This window comes from Tenebrio molitor, chromosome 2 (assembly GCF_963966145.1).
Source record: "Tenebrio molitor chromosome 2, icTenMoli1.1, whole genome shotgun sequence".
Classification (NCBI taxonomy): domain Eukaryota; kingdom Metazoa; phylum Arthropoda; class Insecta; order Coleoptera; family Tenebrionidae; genus Tenebrio; species Tenebrio molitor.
This window is the reverse complement of record NC_091047.1, coordinates 5,171,705-5,190,501: the sequence shown is the minus strand read 5'-3', so window position 1 is coordinate 5,190,501 and position 18,797 is coordinate 5,171,705. Positions and strand designations below refer to the sequence as shown.

General features: G+C 37.3%; 1 protein-coding gene across 2 annotated transcripts in view; it reads right to left on the bottom strand.

The window, feature by feature from the left end:
• The window catches only part of Ser (Serrate), a 188,298-nt gene that overhangs the window by 126,767 nt on the left and 42,734 nt on the right, over positions 1–18,797 (bottom strand). The window lies entirely within an intron of this gene.

Sequence of the window (18,797 nt, the reverse complement as noted above, 5' to 3'; positions counted from 1 at the left end):
ACTTTCGGATCAGACCTGTTTAGTATACAGGGTGAGTACCAATCGCTCAATGAGATGTCGGGTCCCATTGAAACGAGCACGTCACGTTCCCAAATAGTCGTCGAAATATGTAAGTGCATTTCGAAGTGAGTGGTCTGCACTGTGTAGCAATTAACTTTGGACAGTCAGGTGAGCAAGTTTTATGGTTATTGTGTTATTGTGTCTGATGGCAGATCGGGTATTCAGAGCTTATGGACGACGACATAACGAGCTGGTTGGCCTGGTGGCGCCTCTACTCCCATGTGTGGAGAATACGTTACCTCACAGAAAACGTTAATTGATTGTTAATGATTTCAGAAAATAACAGACACAATACGGAAACTGAATTTATATTGGTTTTAGGACTTCCTAGAAGCGCACGAGCTAGTTGCTTACCCACTTCTTCAAACCAGGAACTCGACACCACGCCGAGCTTGCTCAACCAAGAAGAAGAACAGCAACTGAGCTTTGTCCAAAATTGGAATCATATTTCTAAACTCAAAAACTATGTATTTAAATGTCTTTTGTACAACTGTACGCGAAATGCTCGTTTCGCGTACCTAAAACAGGCCGCGAAACCCAATTTCGCGGCCTTCGGTCTTAATGATGGCAGTTAAAGTGTAAGACTTGTGTTTGTCTAAAAGAAGTGGTACCTAAGTTATAGTTAGAGGAAAGTCTTTGAGTAGGTACGTCAGATCTCTAAATAGCGTAAAGTAATTATATTTAAAAAATCTAACCCGATAAAAGCAATACAGTAATTTCAATTATATTTAAAAAAATACTTATTATATCATTTTTCAAAAATGTCTGACTGCAATTTCATGGAAATTTGCGAGTCCTTTTACATGTTGGACTAACCGTTGTTGATTTAGTGCCGATACGTTTCTACTTCAGCAATAATAAGATATCTATCCGGATAATCTAGAATCTAGATAACTAGACGTTTAAAAACGATGTAGTCTGTTATTATTAACACAGCAAGCACCAGCTGAGCGTTAATCCTTGCACATTATAGCCCACAAATAAATCACGAAACCGCCAACAAAACCACGAATCAAAATCGCGTTCCCGTTCCGGGAAGGAGCCCACGGTCGGCGGCAGAACCTCATCTGTTGGCGCCTTTATTTGACCGCATTTTGTAAAGACGCATCCCGGAATTGTCCACAGTTTCGCTTCTACTGAGAACGCGGGTTTCACTTCACAGTGACAGGATAATCGTTAATCAAACAACACCAGTACATATTGTGAGTAAAATTTACGACGACATTAACGGCTTACAACAACAATGCCGGGCTTCCTATAAAATTTCATTGTAAAATTCAACTGTAAATAATCAACTATTTAACCGGAGCGATTTGACTTGCTGTCGAGATTTTGTCAACGAAGAATCGCTTCTTCAGGCTTGTCATCGAGACGATTTTTTCCAGCGGCCGCTTCCCGGTAATAAATAGATCGTTATTAATTTAAATTAACGAGTTAACGACGTCTTAATCAAACGTAAACGTTGGGAGCGTAAGTTATGGTCGCCAGAGGGTGTCCGCCGGTCCGGATCGGAAGAATGGCTGCCAGACACGATCCGATCAAGGGCTCGCTGGCCTTTAAAGAAGCGATTCCAAATTAAAAAGGCTACAAGACAGACATAAATCGTAACATGGAAACGGTTGTTAGGAGGTGACAGAATCGAGCTTACACAGTGCTATCAAACTGAGATCTCCACAGGTTGTGGTTTAATATGAATTCATTTAAATGTATGTGTATTATAAACCCGGCCGTCGTGACCGCAAAGCTCACGGGAACATTATTTATGAATACAATAATAATACATTACGGAAGATTCGGTTTCTGTACATCGGATCGCCGTCGTCGACGTATTAATAATTTCCGAAGGATTTTTATTGCCTCGAATTATGACCAATTAAAAATGTAAAAAGCCAGGAGAATTGTCGAGTGGAAAACTATCTATCGGAGGTCGCTAATAAAAATATCTGGAGTCCGGAGTCTGAAAGCTGAGGCTCGTTTCGAATACGTGCCACTCTTCTAAACGACTTATCAGCGAGATGAATTCAACACACCGCACTCCCAGACCGATTACACCACAATTATTAACTTGTAAATTAACTCGGTTGAATTTAAACTGGCGATTTATGCTTTGTAGTACGCCTCGTGGATTCCAGAGAGATTTCCAAAGCTGTGACCCTCCTTTCGAGGGAACAAGTGCGACCCACCCCACTAGGAGAACGCAACAGATGCACGGATCAATGGGATTCATTAAAACAGATTTCGAGGAGTAATCCAATGTGGAGCTCTGCTAATAAGCACATTGTTCGAATTTGCAACATTTCGTTGATCGGATTTACGCACAATGAATTTCGAAAATGATGAGTAAACACGGAAACAAAAGGAAAAAGAGCAGATCATGGCAGGGCACAAATGAAAGTGGCGTTTGTTCGCACAAGTTCACGATGAAAAGAAGAAAAAGAATTTTTTAAATAACAAAGATGGTTGTAAAAAAGGAAACTATGAAATAATTATTTACATTAGAGTACGGTAGGGGTATTTTACAGCGGGAAAACTAGGTTTCAGGCACGAGGCGAGGCCGAGTGCCTCATTAGTTGGCGTTCTGTAAAATACCTAGCGTATGACATTTGTGTTAAGTAGACTTTTCGGCTGACCAAATTTTTTACAGATTTTTATGAAATACAGAGCTGCCAGCCCGATAGGTTGTATTTTCCCCATTATGATTATGATTATTTATTAGTCATTTGGTTCAAAATTTTCTACGTATCAGTTTTACACGGAGAACTAAATGGTTGAAAACCAATTTGCACATTTTACAGCTTCTTCTAAAATCAACACAAATTAGTGCAACGCTTCAAACAAAATCAAAACGTAAATTTCCAGCAAATGCACGTTTCTGTTAACACAGCTCTCTGAAAGTTTCCACACAGAAGATTGCTAGTTAATAATAATGAATTTACTTAGAAAAAAATCCGACATTTTGAAGCGCAAGCGTCTACCGTCTCGTTTAATTTTCCATTCAGAGAACAGCGCCTCAATAATTACAATATCCTCTTCGAAAAGTCGAGACTAATTAAAATTCTACAGGTCGAGGTACGAGACTTGTAAGAACACTCCTAAGTGCCTCCATTACCAATTTAATAATCCATGTAAACACTCGTGTTCATTGACAGCTTCATGCTCGCATTTTACGACTAGAAACTTGCCTCGACTTTTAATCCTTGCAAAATAAAATAATTCGTTTTTTCCTCAACACTGCGATAATTGCAAGCTGTTACTGTTAATGGATGTTCGCAGAAAGTACGAGAGCTTCTGCTTGTAAATATTGAAAATTATCATCGACTTGCGGCACCATTTTGCATTGGATTAACTGATTCAGATTACTGAATCAACTCTGTGCAGAATTATAGAGTCAGATGGTATGGTTTACGTTGACACTTGTGCAGCTGCTGTAATTAAGTCTTTAAGGTAGCCACTGCGAAACGCGAATATTCCACAACTTTACAATAAATTTTTGCTTGTTACTGCTGGGAATGCGGCGCGGAGCGTAAGAAACGGTGAGGAAGGAATAATAAATAATAATGGAGAAGAGAATACGGTTTTGTGTGATTCGCAACGCCCAGGTCGAAGGTTTTACAACCATCCATAGTCAATAAATAGCCATAAACTTTGTTTTTTCTGCTAATTACAGTTGTATAATCCGCAGTTTTTTCGAATGGAACTGTACATGTCTACACGTCACGATCCTCCATACCCAAAAGTGCATTTATATCAAAATTAAAAATTCAATGACCATCGTGACGTTAATTATTCGGACGAGAACTGCCTCTTAGTCGACGTTTAGCTCTATAGAGGCGATTGTTCTCTCACACCCGAAGTAATAAATCTCGGTTAACCCATGATTGAGCACCTGAACTAATCACTTCCGATCAAGCTCTGGTTCTTCAGCGATCGTTAATTTTAATAACATGTTAAGTCTATGTAAAGTTTCAATTAATATACAAACATTTCTACATAATAGTTATTTGTGTATCAAGGCCAAAAAGTGCATCTTTTTCGTACGACTCGGAGTTTCCTGGGCGAGGCGCAGCCGAGGCTTGAAAACAGCCAAGGACAAAAGAGGTGCACATAAAAATTTTTAGACGACCGCACGAACTACCTTTTTCAAATATGTAGATAAATTTATTAATACATACATTTAATGTATTAACAATTTTTTTATAGGTAGTATTTGTTATTAGCTCGCCAACAAAACTGTTTGCAATACAATTACTTTTGTATTTACATAATTTATGGTGACAGGACAATTATTGGTTTTGTCGGTTTCGTTGCTAACTTACTAAACAGACCAACAGTTGGCGCCACGGTCAGCGCCCAGAAAAAGTTACTTTTCGTCCGCTTGTGAGTACGTAAAATATATATTTTAAAACAATTCCTTTGGAGGCACCTTCATTCCTTTATTTTTGCTATACCTACTGCTAACTTTTAATGCAATACTAAAATCAAGTAATGACTAATGAAGCTATGGAGTATTGAAGAACGCGGGTTTCCTCCAGCGGTCACCCATCCAAACACTGACCGCGTTCTACGTTGCTTAACTCGTTATCATCATCATTATAAAGAATTTCGATATTGAATTCTAAAATTCTTAAATGTTTCCATTGTAAATAAAAAAGAGAGTTTATCTAGTTAATGGAATGAACGTTGGACCTTGTGCTGGATTTTTATTGTACCAAATACTTAAAAAAAATTTTCTCTGATACCTAGTGTGTGACAAGATTGAATTGGAGATTGGCGAAAAAATTGCAACCTTCGCTGAGGCGAAAGCGAAACGTGGCGGAGCAAAGAAAGAGAAGAGAACAGAAGACGATAAATATCTACAAGGAATTTACATATGAGAAAAGAAGAAAAAACCGTCTACAAATTTAGGTAACTCCTCGGTGGTAATTTTAATTTATGCCCGTCCACATGGGATAATTTATTTACATTACATGAAAGCCCCAGTCCGGGTCCGTTGGCCGTAATGTTCAATATAATGAAAGCTCAATTACCACTTAGTTGTTATTTACGTTTTAGTAGTTTAGATCATCTTTCCAGATATATAAATTATCCGGTTGGGGTATCTTTGGGGCAATAAATCTCGCCATCGAGTCCGCAACGTATTGCATATCGGTAATAAAGAAACATGGGAAACGATTTCATTAATTAACAGGTAATACAGGTAAAACATGAAAAAAAATGATAAATCTCTCTGTGGTCCGTTTGTGCCAATCCCTATCACGTATTTATCTGCACTCTCCATCTACATTTATGGGTGTTAAATGGCACGACGTTGGACATCTCTTTCGATCGACGTTTGCCAATCAAGCATATCGCGACGCCATCTCTGGTCGACGTGCCGCGATGCGATTCTACCGGGAGACCAGTTAGAACAAAGACTTATTATTATTTATTGGCGTACAAATAATCGACAAATTGGGTCCGGTCACGTCGATCGGCCAATTTACGGCGCACACACGGTATCATCCGTTTAAGCTTAATAACCGATCTAATCGGAAGATTAGCGGCAGCAAAAGCGAATTATGCCCAATTAGTGGACTTATTAATTGGACTGGCCCTAACGACCGTCAACATTTCAACGAAACGACGTCGTTCGCCGGCGACATCTAGTACTAAACGGATTATTAATCAAATCGGACCGAACACTAATCGCCGTTTAAGACTTCAATCGGACCGAAAGCCGAAAATTGATCGGACGGTGCGTCGATAACGAGCGTTGACGTATGCCGGCCAGATTCGATCCTGTCGAAAAGTATTCGGTCTTTTCTTGAACTGGACCGAAAATTGGTCGAATGATGTGTGCATAACGAACTCTGGGCAGATTCGATCCCGCCAGAAAGTTTTCGATCTTGGGGGAAATTGGATCGAAAACCGAAAATTGATCGAACGATGCGTCGATAGTGATCTTTGACGTGTCCGGTCCCGACAGTGAGTTTTCGATCTTTGCGAAAACCGAACCCAAAATTGATTCGATCGTTTTCGGAAATTCGACGTTGTCTGATTTTCGTTTTGTCGATATTTTCTTCCTGTGTAGGTCGACGCCACTGAGAAGCAATTTCGACACACCCGAGCGATTCGCATGCATGCGAATCTACCGCCAGTCGAGATCTTTGCTTCTTTCGCACAGCCACCGTCCATGCTTCTCATCTTTTAAACTGCATTTAACGTTCGATTCTCTACGCTTCTATTCATCGGCGAAAAAATCGGGACGATCTCTATTATATTCGATGAAATTAATTTCGAAATGTCGGCTTTTTTCATAAATTGTCTTACTGCTTTTTTCCACTTGAATTTTTTCGCTCTACTTACTCGGCTTAATGGATTTCTCGAAATCTTCAGACCAATTAAAGTAATAATTAATAATAATTATTTAACGGTACCGTTCGATTGAGCAAAGTTGCGATTCCGCGACGCTCGACTTCGTCTTATCCTATTTTATTTCTTATCATTTCTTGATCCTAAAAAATATTTGCGATAGGTCGAACACCAAAACCTCGCCTAGGATAACTCAATACAAAAAATTGAATGTCGTAGAACCAACTGCAAGTATATCGCTTTAAAATATAAAAAAAAAAACTATCTGATAACAAGATGTCCAATTAGCAGGAGAAATACAGTTATTATGTTCTCCAATTCCAGATGTAGATGCACGATTGTCCGGTCTATAAATATTTTTTGCTGCTTCATTTTCTTATACACTTCATTCAAGCAGTTGGTCCATAGAGCTTAAGATTCTTCATCTCTAGTTTTTAAAAATATTTTTGCACGATTTAGGAGTTGGAGGTTTTTTTTTATTTAAGAAATTCGGGCACAACACCACCGCTAAACGAATCAATCAAAAAGGAATATCAAATTTTGGACATCTACATGAAGGCATTTTTCACATCATTGGGCATAAGAAAATTGTCGACAAAAAGTGCAAGCATCTAGATTGATCTGCACCTAATTTGAAGGTAACAGGACCGTATAGTTATAAAAAATGGATCATGATGACCCAGAGAACAAAGAAATGTCAAAAGAGTGGAAACACCCTGGTTCTCGGGTCAAAAAATTTTGCGAGCAGATATCTGTCAGAAAAGTTCTAGCCTCTCCTCTATGGAATAAAGATGGAACAATTCTGACAGATTACATGCACTAAATTTGCGTTGTCTTTGCAGCACGATGCATCTACCCAAAAGTCATTTGGTGCCCTGAAAAAATTAATGAAATCAGTTTTAGAACTCTCGACCATGCACCATGTCCTCCTGACTTGGCCTCTTCGGACTTCCAAAGCTCCAGAAAGACCAAGATCTACGGCAAACGAGATGGTGATAGATGCCCATAGACCCGGTTTGCTGACCAAAAAAATAGTATATTTCAAAGCAAGGTAAGAAAGTGCTTTCTTGCAGACCGCAGGCAAAGATTATAAACCGAGCCGTAGGCGAGGTTTATAAGTGCCTAAGGTCTGCAAGGGCACTTTCTTAACAAGGTTTGAATACTATTTTTTCCCTACCGGCACAACTTCGTTGAAAAAAATCAAAAAAGTATGGTTATATCGGGCGTTCAAATGAAATCCTGGGCTGAGTAGGCGTTGGAAAAATTAAACCGTTTAGAACAGTGTAAAGTTTGAATTTCCCGCCGTTCTTTCACGAATGATATTTGTTTATGTTTAATCGGAACATGTTTGTTTTCAGCAAAGGGTGCCCTTAGATATTTGCTTCGAGAATAGGAATCGTTACGTTATTCTATTTTTGATGTAAAACATTGCAAAGAAAGAAAAAAAGAAAAAAATTTCGGCTCTAAATTTTAGGTTAGCTGTCAACATGCTCCAATTAATCTACGCTTTAAAAAAGCACAATACTTGACGGTTTCCAACGCCTTCCCAGCTCAGGATTTCATATGAACGCGCGATAATCCTGATTAAAACAAAAATTTTGGGAATTGAATAGTAGGCTGGGTTATTTGTTTAATTAACTTGTCATCGCATTTGAAGATTTGACGTTTGTTTGAAGATTTGACGTTTGTTCGAAAATTTGAAGTAAACAGGGTAACGTAATCTACCTACCTAGCTTATCTGTTTATTTTCCAGATTATATGATTGATCTACCAACTTGCTTTATTGAATTGGCTTTCATTTATCAATAACTTATTGCACTTTTGACACTTTTGACATTTGTATTTTGGTACAGTTTTACCATAAACATTTCATGATTAACTTTCTTACCTTACTCAAATGAGGTATCTCTAACCGGTAGAGAAAAAAACATTTTTTTTGCCAAAGGGAGTAACTTTACGAACGTTGTACATAGATGGGATTTTGTAGAAAATAATATTGTTTCGCAAATCTGTAGTTTCTTTTTACACCACTCTAGAAATGTATCAGTACATTGAAGTACCCGATGAAAAGCTTCGTTATATTTTCAAAATACATTTAGCACAGACAATTAACAAGAAGTCAAAACAACAAGGGACTTGAAAGAGATCCTTGCGGTATCCGATTTTTAGCCACCCTTTGAACAATTTCCACTCATCTCTTTCTAGAAAAGTGTAATTAAAGTAGTGATCTATAACCGTTATTCATTCCACTTCAGTTCACCTCTATGATTCTATCCTTGAAAATTTTGTACATTAGACATTTCTCCTACCGTTTTTTGAACAATAACTTTTTATGTCTCAACATCATTCTACATTTCCACCGTTGGACGTATAAAGACTCTGTTTACACATAAATTTGTGGGAATCGTAATTCTTTTTTATAAGGTTAATTTAAATTTACTTCTCAGCATGTTGCCAATGGATGGCGATAATCCGACATTAACATTCTTTGTCCGGTGTTGGTAGTTCTGGTGTGCTTTCAACTACAGGTACTACACAAACGGATCAGTATTCATAAATTCAAGCATTCTAATTCACATTAAACCACAAAAGTTACTCTGGACCAGTAAACTAGTCTTGGTTCGTTTTTATTACTTCACAACCAATACAAGAGCTATAAAACCGGCCGTTTGACCGTTTACACGACGATTTTCATGGTAAATTTACAATTTTTCAAAGAACCAACAAAATTCATTCCGTTCATTTTGTTTACTTAGCACTCTTGCGACAGAATAAAAACCTTCGAATAAAAAACTAAAACGCGAAGAAGTGTTACACCACCACACATACTAGTTTCGTTACAGTTTTCATTCATATTCAGCATTTTTTCAAGTACCAACGCCTTCTACCAACACAAAAAAAAATAATTCATTTTTTTCCCTCAAATTAACGTGTTTTTCTGCTTGACACCGCTCGACTGCAATATCAGGAATATTAACATCGTCAACGGACGCAGCAACGGTGGGAATTTATAGACTGACCCGAGGAAGTCTCATTGCATGATTTATACAAAATTTGTCGTCGGCATAATTATAATATTCTCCAATAAAACCAAAAAGTTTGCTTTTATCGCTCGGCAACAAACTCATACGGCCATAACCGAACTCATGAATACAGAATTAAAACTGTAAATCGGCATTAAAAGACGTAAACAAGACGATAACTGTATCCGAAATGGTTGAAATTGTCTGCATGAATTTTTCCCGACACTTAAAAAAACGCTATTCGCGACGAAAATCCAGTTGTGACTCAAATTTCGAAATTTCGTCCCTCCACTTCATGACTCGCTCCCATTTCACAGAATGCGACCCCTTCTTCGCCGATTTTATTATACTCTTTAAATTATTCTTAGCACAAATTTATGGTTTCTGGTTGTGGCAATACCTTCAACCCATAATCGTTGAGTACCTACGCGATTTTTTCTTCTTTTGCGTTCTTCTCCTTTGGAAAACAACTCCCGTCCCCTGGTTGGTTCCCGGCAGTGGCGCCACCGTGCATTTCCGATTTGTGATTGTGGGCAAAGGAATGACAAATAATAATATTGATGTGATCTGGACGGTTTTCGCGATTTATTTATGTACTCACTCAAACTGTCCGTAAGATTGTTGCGTGGGCTAATCAGGCTAATATAAACAAAGAAACGACACCAATTAATCATAGGAAAATAGCGTGCAAAATCAATCAGGATTTCATTGCATTGAAATTGTCCAAAACGCTTTTTACATCGATAATTTCATTGTTGGCGAACGAAGACCAGTAAATCATTTTGACAAATACGATTCGATTCTCGCAACATTATTCGATATTAATAAACAAGCGCTTTCATTATTTCTGAGCCGTCCTCGATTCGGGTTCTTTCTTTCGAAAATGGTTCGATTGTTATCGGTGGTGGTCATTTCGAGTGGAGTCGATCAGATAAAAACCGTGAAAAACCGCCTAATTAGCAATACCAAATTTATAAGTATCTGAAAGTGAGTGCAATAAAAAGCTCCCAGCGGGAGCTCTGATGAAGAATTCTTGGAATCTCGGACGAGTACGTTCATCAGGGGTTTGACAATCCAAGGTCTGCAGAGATTACATCGGCCTGGACACCGTCGCTCGAACAAAGGATCAAAGCGCAAGGATGCAACCAACAAAACATGTCCCAACAAGACCATTCTACCTGCAATCTGACATCCAGTCATTTGAAACTAAAAACGCTTCTACAGAATGCAAAATGTTTCATCAAGTTTGGACACAATATTTTCATATAGACGAGTTCGAGTAAGTTTTACCATTTTTCAATTGAAAATTTAAGCATACGTTATAGCTTCAAGAGAAAAAATTGCTTCAGCTTAAAAAGTAGCAAACAAACCTAGTAGAAAAATTGGGAATATCTAAGGGTAGGGGTTCACTTGCCCGCATCGTACGTATAGTCTGTCTCGACCAATGAGGTTTCTCGGGCCACTGTACTAATAAAATACTTCATCCTTTTGCAAAAGATAGTTGCGATAATTCAGCTATAGAAATCTTCACTGAAATATTTTCAATTTTTAAGCCGAATCCTTTTTGTATCAAAATCAGTAAAAAGCTTGCAATTATTATGGATGCAATAAACATTTTTGAAATAACTGTTTGTCTGCTACCAAATATTTTAAAGTGATTTTTTTTTCTGCATGCCATTGACCAAAACGTGTTTTCAACCACTGTTACTGTAAATACTCGAACATTGCAGATTTGACATTTAAAATAAATATCGGGTGTTCATGTAAATTTATCCTCAAAGTTGGTGTTGAAGAGTCGATTGTGAACGCACCACTCGTCCCTCGTAGAGCCGGTAAAAACGCAAACAACGCAAAAAGTGAGGTTGGATTAAAACATCTGATCCGTGGTGCGTTCACAATCGACTCTTCAACGCCAACTTTGAAGATAAATTTAAATGAACACCAGATATATCTCCTAAAGTAATTTATTAGTGCAGGAGTGCTTTTGTTGTTATTCGGAAATCAGATACTCTTCTGCGACTTGTGCTTATTTCCAAAGCAATAAGCATGCATTCATGAGCTCGGAAAAAATTTCGGAAATAATTCGTACATCAGGGAAATTATTAGGAGTATTTTTTTTACATATTGGGTGATTCAAAATGATTGTGGCCAAGTATGGCAACTATGTACGAAAATTTATGTGGCAACTGTGTGGTAGGGTAGAGTTGATATTTCTTTGACAGTTCATAGTCGCGCAATTTTGAAAACTGTCAAATCAATGTGTAATGATATCAAAAAAATCAAATGCACGCTTATGAAATGTCATACAAATGACAACTCTACCTCATCCACACAGTTGCCACATAAATTTTCGTACATAGTTGCCATACTTGGCCACAATCATTTTGAATCACCCAATATATGGTAATATGTAATTCGTTGCTTCTTAATAATTTAAAATCTGAATCTTGAATTCCAAAATAATTCATCTAACTTTATATGGTTAGAAAAATCATTAGATTTCAGACGAACTTCTATGAATACAGAAATAGAATTGGTTCTAGGATAAAACGCTGTGCGACTCCACCTGACATTTACAATATCTTGATTCCGTACTATTCTTTCTTTACACACTGTGATGACTATTTGACAGATAGAATTTGACAAAGCGTATTATTGGTCCAAGGGCAGTAATAATAATAAAACAAAACAATATGTCAGAGTAATTTTACCAACATAATGTATTTAATTTGGCACTCGTTTTTCGACGAGTTGCATTCTAGAACCAGTTATTATAACAATTTTGTTAACTACTAAGTGAAAAGTTGAAAAAAATTACAAGAAAATATTCAGAGGATTTGATTTGCGTCCAATGGGAGCAAATGAGCGCTTACCTTAACAGTCTTTCGTAAAAATCCTGTCTTTCCGATTTCCAACTTTGTCGTTCGTGGCAATCTATACCAACTCTACCTAGTTAGCATACATTAACAGAGATACAAATTAAATCTCTTGTGAACGTAAAATTTGGTGCTGAAAAAGACCGTACGTCGTAAATCACGTAAAACCAACAGCACTCATCGTTTCCATTTTTCTGGTGAACGTTAACATCCAGAAACGACAAATTCGCACTCACGTGGGAACCGCTTCTCTTTCCTTTGCTTTCTTAGCGCACCTGTGCAAAGTTGTCTCGATGACTAATTACATCTCGTCCATAATTATTACACAATAACTCCATTTAATGCCAATAATCTAGATAGTGGAGATAATTATTGTTTGGTTGCGCCTTCTATTATGGCGGGTGTTTAAGGTACGCATCCACTTGTCCGCACCGTCTATTGTCCGCATCGACCGGTCTAAGAACATAGTTAACTGCGATAATCACTCTGACACCTAAACAATTGCCGGCTTATGGTGAACAATTGCCGGACAACAAATGGCTCGCGATCCGTGTCTCCATAAGCGTCTAGATCGTGCAGCGTTCTCATTATTACAATGCGTACTACGCTGACAACTGCATAAATCTAATTGTGATTCAGCATGCAGGTAGACTTCACCGCAACCATCCTCTTACTTTATAATCACGTCGATGATGGGCGAAACCTCAACTTCCTGAGGTAGCATCGAGATATTTCAGCACAGGATATATGTAATGACTCTATTGACACTGATGCGACGTGACGCGTGGATTAACAGGCGATTCAAGATGGCGACGATGGATTATTAGAATGGTCGGGGATGGGTGGGCCATGCCAGGTGACACGGAATGCGAAGATAATTGTCGGTTGTGGCCAACTATCAAATATTCTCGCGTCGGGATTGATTTATTGACGATCTGCTGACGTTCTATTGGTCACTTTTTCACAAACGTCATCTTTCCAAATTCCATCACAGTTTTTTTTTTGGACAAATTCGATTTTCTTTATATGGAAACGAGAACACCACAAAAATTTTAGTTACAAACAAGTTGAAAAGAATTTTTATTATTAAATCGAAAAATAACGTGTGTTCAAAAATTTCTACCATCAAGTCGGCTGATGATTGGTTTTCTTTGCGTTAATGTGGGGGGCAGCTTCATGAACTGTCAATCCACATTGTCAAACGTCATTCATTCAGTGTGAACGATTTCTTTTGTAAACAAGAGAGATAACTACAGCCTGCTTGACAGAGATTTGTTGAACGCTCGTTACATACAAATGGAAGCTTAAAGCTTCAGTACTGTATTTGTTTCTCTCTGACATATTTTCACCCCAGCTTCAAATAATCGAAATGACTTACTACAGATTCATGTGGATTTAGATAAAATATGCATGTTAATTTTTTTCTAAAATTTTCCGCTGGGGGCGTAGCTGCCGCCTCTAGCTTCTCCGGTTAATTAAATCACGGAATAGCCGCCTCAGTGGAAATTGTAATCATCGGTGAAATTTATGTAAAAATAAACTCCCCCCGTTCACATTGTGTTCCTCCACCGGACCAGCCGTAAAGTAATAAATTATTACAAAAGATCGGTAATAGTCTATGCAAGGAATTCTTCAATTATTTACCCAATAATTATTATAGAATTTAATTACGTTCGTGGTCGTAACGAACTGGCGCGTTACTATTATAGATATTTGTCGACCACTCCCACATAGTTTGCGGATCAGAGGTGATGCTGTTATATAACAGACTCCTTGCACGGACACTTGTTTTTAGAACAACTCTGTACATGTGGAGTTGACGGAGTTAACAGTTAAACGTAAAATATTGCACGGGGTCCGGTACAAACGTTGTCATTTTTTATTAAACACCGAGAGAAACTGGGTCGGTTTTTGCAACAATGATTTACGTGAGATCTGGTCATTTCGAAAGGCGATCGTTCTAATGAAATGATCGAGTGTTCAGTTATAATGGTCATAATAAATTTTGTTCGGATGATGGACAGTCGCTTCCATTTCCGAAATTTCATGGCAAAAGCATGATAGAAAGGCGTCTTTGTGATGCAGAACCCATCCTTGACCGTCTTCCTATTTGGACATAATTATTTCATCTGCGGAACACCAATTTTTGTGCTACGATTATCGCTCATTTGCTATATCTGAGATAATTTGCAATTGTGCAAAAATTGTTTTATTTATAGCTCTTTAACTGGGACACCTGTGCAATGGAAAATTCTTCACATTCTTCACTCAATCTAATGAAGATGCTAGATCTTTATGTGGCAATAATTTCAGTTTTGATATGCGATACTCACGAGCTTTATATAATTTATAATCATTACATGTCCTAAGTGGTTCAGAAATGAAGACAAATATACGTTTTGCAAACGTGGAACGGCAATAAAATACAGACTAACCTCACTTTCTAGTGGTAATTTTCGTTTTGTTGTCTTTGATTTATTAATTTTTTTAATTCGGTTAAAATTGCACCAACAAAAATGTTGTCACAAAAAAGACAAAAGAATCAAAAGAAAAAAATTTAAGTGAGTTATACGAGTATGACTTATATGGTTTATAATTTTAAAAAAAAGACTTATTCCAATGTAAATTCCACAAAGGTTTTTTTTAATTAGAAATTGTATTAGTTCACCTTCAAAAAACTCTAATCGGCAACGTTTTTCAACAATGTAATATTGTAGAATTATTTTGACATTTTGAGAGTAAAAAATTTAATCATAAAGATTCCTATTTTAATCATTAAGAAAAATTAAAATTTAAAAAAAGTATAAGAGATACGTCAACGGAATCAAGGATTTAAGTAGTAAAAAGTAACGAGCGTTCAAAAAAAAATTGTGGTCAAGCAGACCGTGGTTTTCTCTCTCTCTTTTATAAAGGCATATCGTCTTTTTAGTCGGTATTCTTTGATATTTCTCTCAGATACCTTCATAACCTCATTTTAATCATCATCTTAATGTAAATCCAATCATTAATTCAATAATCATTAAAGTAAACATGCCACTCTATGGAAAAAAACAGGAAACACTAGTTGGTAAGCTGTAAAAAGAGCTGTTTTTCGCTGAATAAATTACTTTTAGTCTTTTTGGTTTGACAGCTGATGAATTTAAAATGATTTAGCTAGTTTACTTTATTTGCCGCTCGTCAACTCGTCAGAGCAGGCAATGAAGTGACACTTTAGCATTATCAATCCAGCAGTATAATGTCATATTTTACTGACGTTTAAAGAAAAATATTATTTTCTTGCAGGAATCAACCACTGAACTGTCAAAATAATGTGGCATTTCTCTTTACCGTGACCCCACCTTTATATCGCTGTGTTTACAAATAAAATATTCATGCACATAATAAATTTTCATTAGTTTGAGACCCGATTTTGACACCTGTTCGATAGTCAAATGCCGTCGCTTTACGGTCCAATAATTCATTTTTTCAATTTAAACATCGGCAGCGCGCTCGCATTCCTCGCCTTCCGGAGGAATTTTCATTCGTCAACTTTTCGGAATTTCGAAAATGAAATATTTCATTTTCTCTAATGAGGCTCGAATTGAATTCGTGTGCGGTTCGATATTAATTATGTAAATTATTTTTCGGCACGTAAGCAATGTTCGGTTGACACTTTGATTATTGGTAAATAGTTTCGTCGCTTTCCGTAACGATCCATGTGAACTTCTTCCGATCCGTGTCTGAATTTTTACGATAATTATCGCCGTTCCTAAAAATAATTTTTAATTAAATTAACGGGCGCGTCTCTTCTTTCGCTGTTTTTCGAAATTGAAGTTTCGTGTAGCGAATTCCTTTCGTACAGAGTCGGAGGTTTGTTTGGGTCTTTACGAGAGGGCTCTAATGAGGCTGCCGTTAATAAAATATAGTTTTAAATGGGCGTCGTTTAGTTGGATGTCGTGCGTAGTAATCGTTCGGTTTGTGATGTCGGCAGAAATGTCTTCGAAAAGTGAGGAATTCTTCTTAATTAAACTACAAAGATCGGTACATCTCTATAATTAGCCTCTTCTCATCACGTATCGATGTCGTTTCCTTTCTGTAAAGGTTGCTTGCTCACTTAAAATATGATAATTGGTCGGTACGATAAGTAATAACAACGCGAGATTTATATTTAAATTTTAATTGTTGATAATGGCGGTCATTAAGATGGAAGGGTCGTTGCCGACAACATCGTTCATTTCACGTAACGAATGGCAAAATCATCGCCGGCTTGTTATCTTAATTGTGGGACACGAAATTTTAACAATTTTAATTAATCGGGGATATTGTACAAGTACTATCGGAATGGATTTATTTAATTGGTTTTCGGGACGATTTTCGTTTCCTTCAGATAACCCGATTGGCTCTTTTATACCACCGACAAATTTAGACATTCACATACCGGCTCGGAACTTATCCAATAAACGCATAAAAAATATACTTAACAAGCATCTTTCGGCAACTTTCCAAATTCTTCTTAAACAGAGGTAATTACACCGAATATGTCTCAATTTATTTTATAACATAACGTAATATATCTTGATCTTCTGTTTTATGGTTTCAAACGGGGCCGCGTTAGGATGAAAGGCTCTCAACTAAACAAAAAAACAACAGGATGATGGGTACCCAATTTTCAGAATTATTGACCCGAACAAGCAAACCCTCATAAACTTTTTTGTAAACCTTTCAAGGTTTATCTTAGATACATGCATATGTGATGTCCATGTAGATCTCTTCAGTAACCTCAAATTCCCAACCATGCGATTCTGTGCAATCAAACTGCATTTTTTTTCTTCTAATTACGATTACTGCAAGTTGCAACTATTATCAAACATGCAAAAGTACTGTTGTTAAAGTTTTATGCTCAATGTTTATGAATTTTGGCCACAGAACTTGGCCAAATTGGTTTCTGTCTATTAGGTGCGCCCCAAAGGAGTAAATATAGGACCCTGTTTTTTCACCTTTAAGTATAATGAATAATATCATCACCATTTTTATTTGAGAAAAAGTGTCGCTTCATGATGATTTAAAAGTTTTTTGCTTCATTATTTCACCTAAGAACTGTCAAAAGCATAAAAAAGCATTAATATTATTTAGATTTTTAATAATCTAAAGTTAAATAAGCCAAAATCACATGTTCCGGAGTTTTTTGACATTTCTTTTCCCTTATCCATTTTAAAAATAAATCATATCCAATTTCAAACTTCTCCCCATTTTTATTTTTTGGTAATAAATCCAATTATGACACAAGCCTCATCGGGGGTATTTTGGGCAACGATTGTTCAGAGTCACTATACTATCCATTCTTCAGTAATTCGTGAAAACGAGTCACACTCCACGAGGATAAAATAATATAATATGCAACCTTGGCAACGGCACCTGTGCTTACTCTGATGCTCTAATTTTGAGAATGTTTAGTTTTTTCTAAAAAATAAAACGAAGGTGGTATAAAAAATTATACGTATGTACATCTCTGGAGCAAAGAGTCATTTCTTCCCTTGTCATACAAATTACCATATTAGGAGTAAGGGGTGACTCATATAACTTTATCTGCAAATATTTTCTTTCCCTTTTTGCGTTGTTCGTGTTTTTATTCTGCAGACTTACGAGTGGTGCGTTCACAATCGACTCTTCAGCGCCAAATTTGAGGAGACATTTTAATGAACACCAGATATGTCCACCAAACTAAATTTAATTCAACTTCTTTCTCTTCCTATTTTTGTATTTAACACCTGAAGCACTTTTATTACAGTTGTTGGACCATAATTTCTTAATAATTGCGAACGTTCTCTACATCGTAGTAGTAATTTGAGAGATCACCACATGGCCCCAGTTAGAGACCCTTGCTTATTCACCTCTAATTTTAACCCATTCCTCAAGCTTCCACTCCCATGTAGATTTCTTGTTGTTTTGAAAACCACATGATTCGCTCGTCTTGTAAAATCGTCGAATTAGTATTTCTCCGTGGCAACCACCACAAATTCAACAAAATTTCAATAAACGTGCAAAGAACCACGACAGAATTTCAAAGCTCCTCGTTTCGAAACCTTGGCATGCCTCTAAAAATTCCACGACAGTCGAAATCATCAAGTCGTGATCTCGGCTGCTCGGAAATTTCGCAAATTTGGCAACTTCGTCTTCCACCGAGCAGTTCTCATTTGGAGCGGCAACATGTTCATCTCCGGCCGGCTGCCGTTTAATTTCGTACCGAATTGACGAGTTAATATCTTCGGCGAGTTACAAAAACGAGGAGTAAATTGACACCGGAGGGCATCGAAGCTCCCAACTCTGGCCGGGTCGCAGGTCATTAGGGCATTGCTCAAGTTCGTGACCATTTCAACTACCTCACGGACACGAACCTCCGAATCAGGACCATCGACTTGCCAGTACCACTAGACGGCCGAAAAAATCTTTTCGTCACAATCTCTTCGCTGTCGCAATGGGAAAAGAACCGTGGACGCTAAACGTCGAA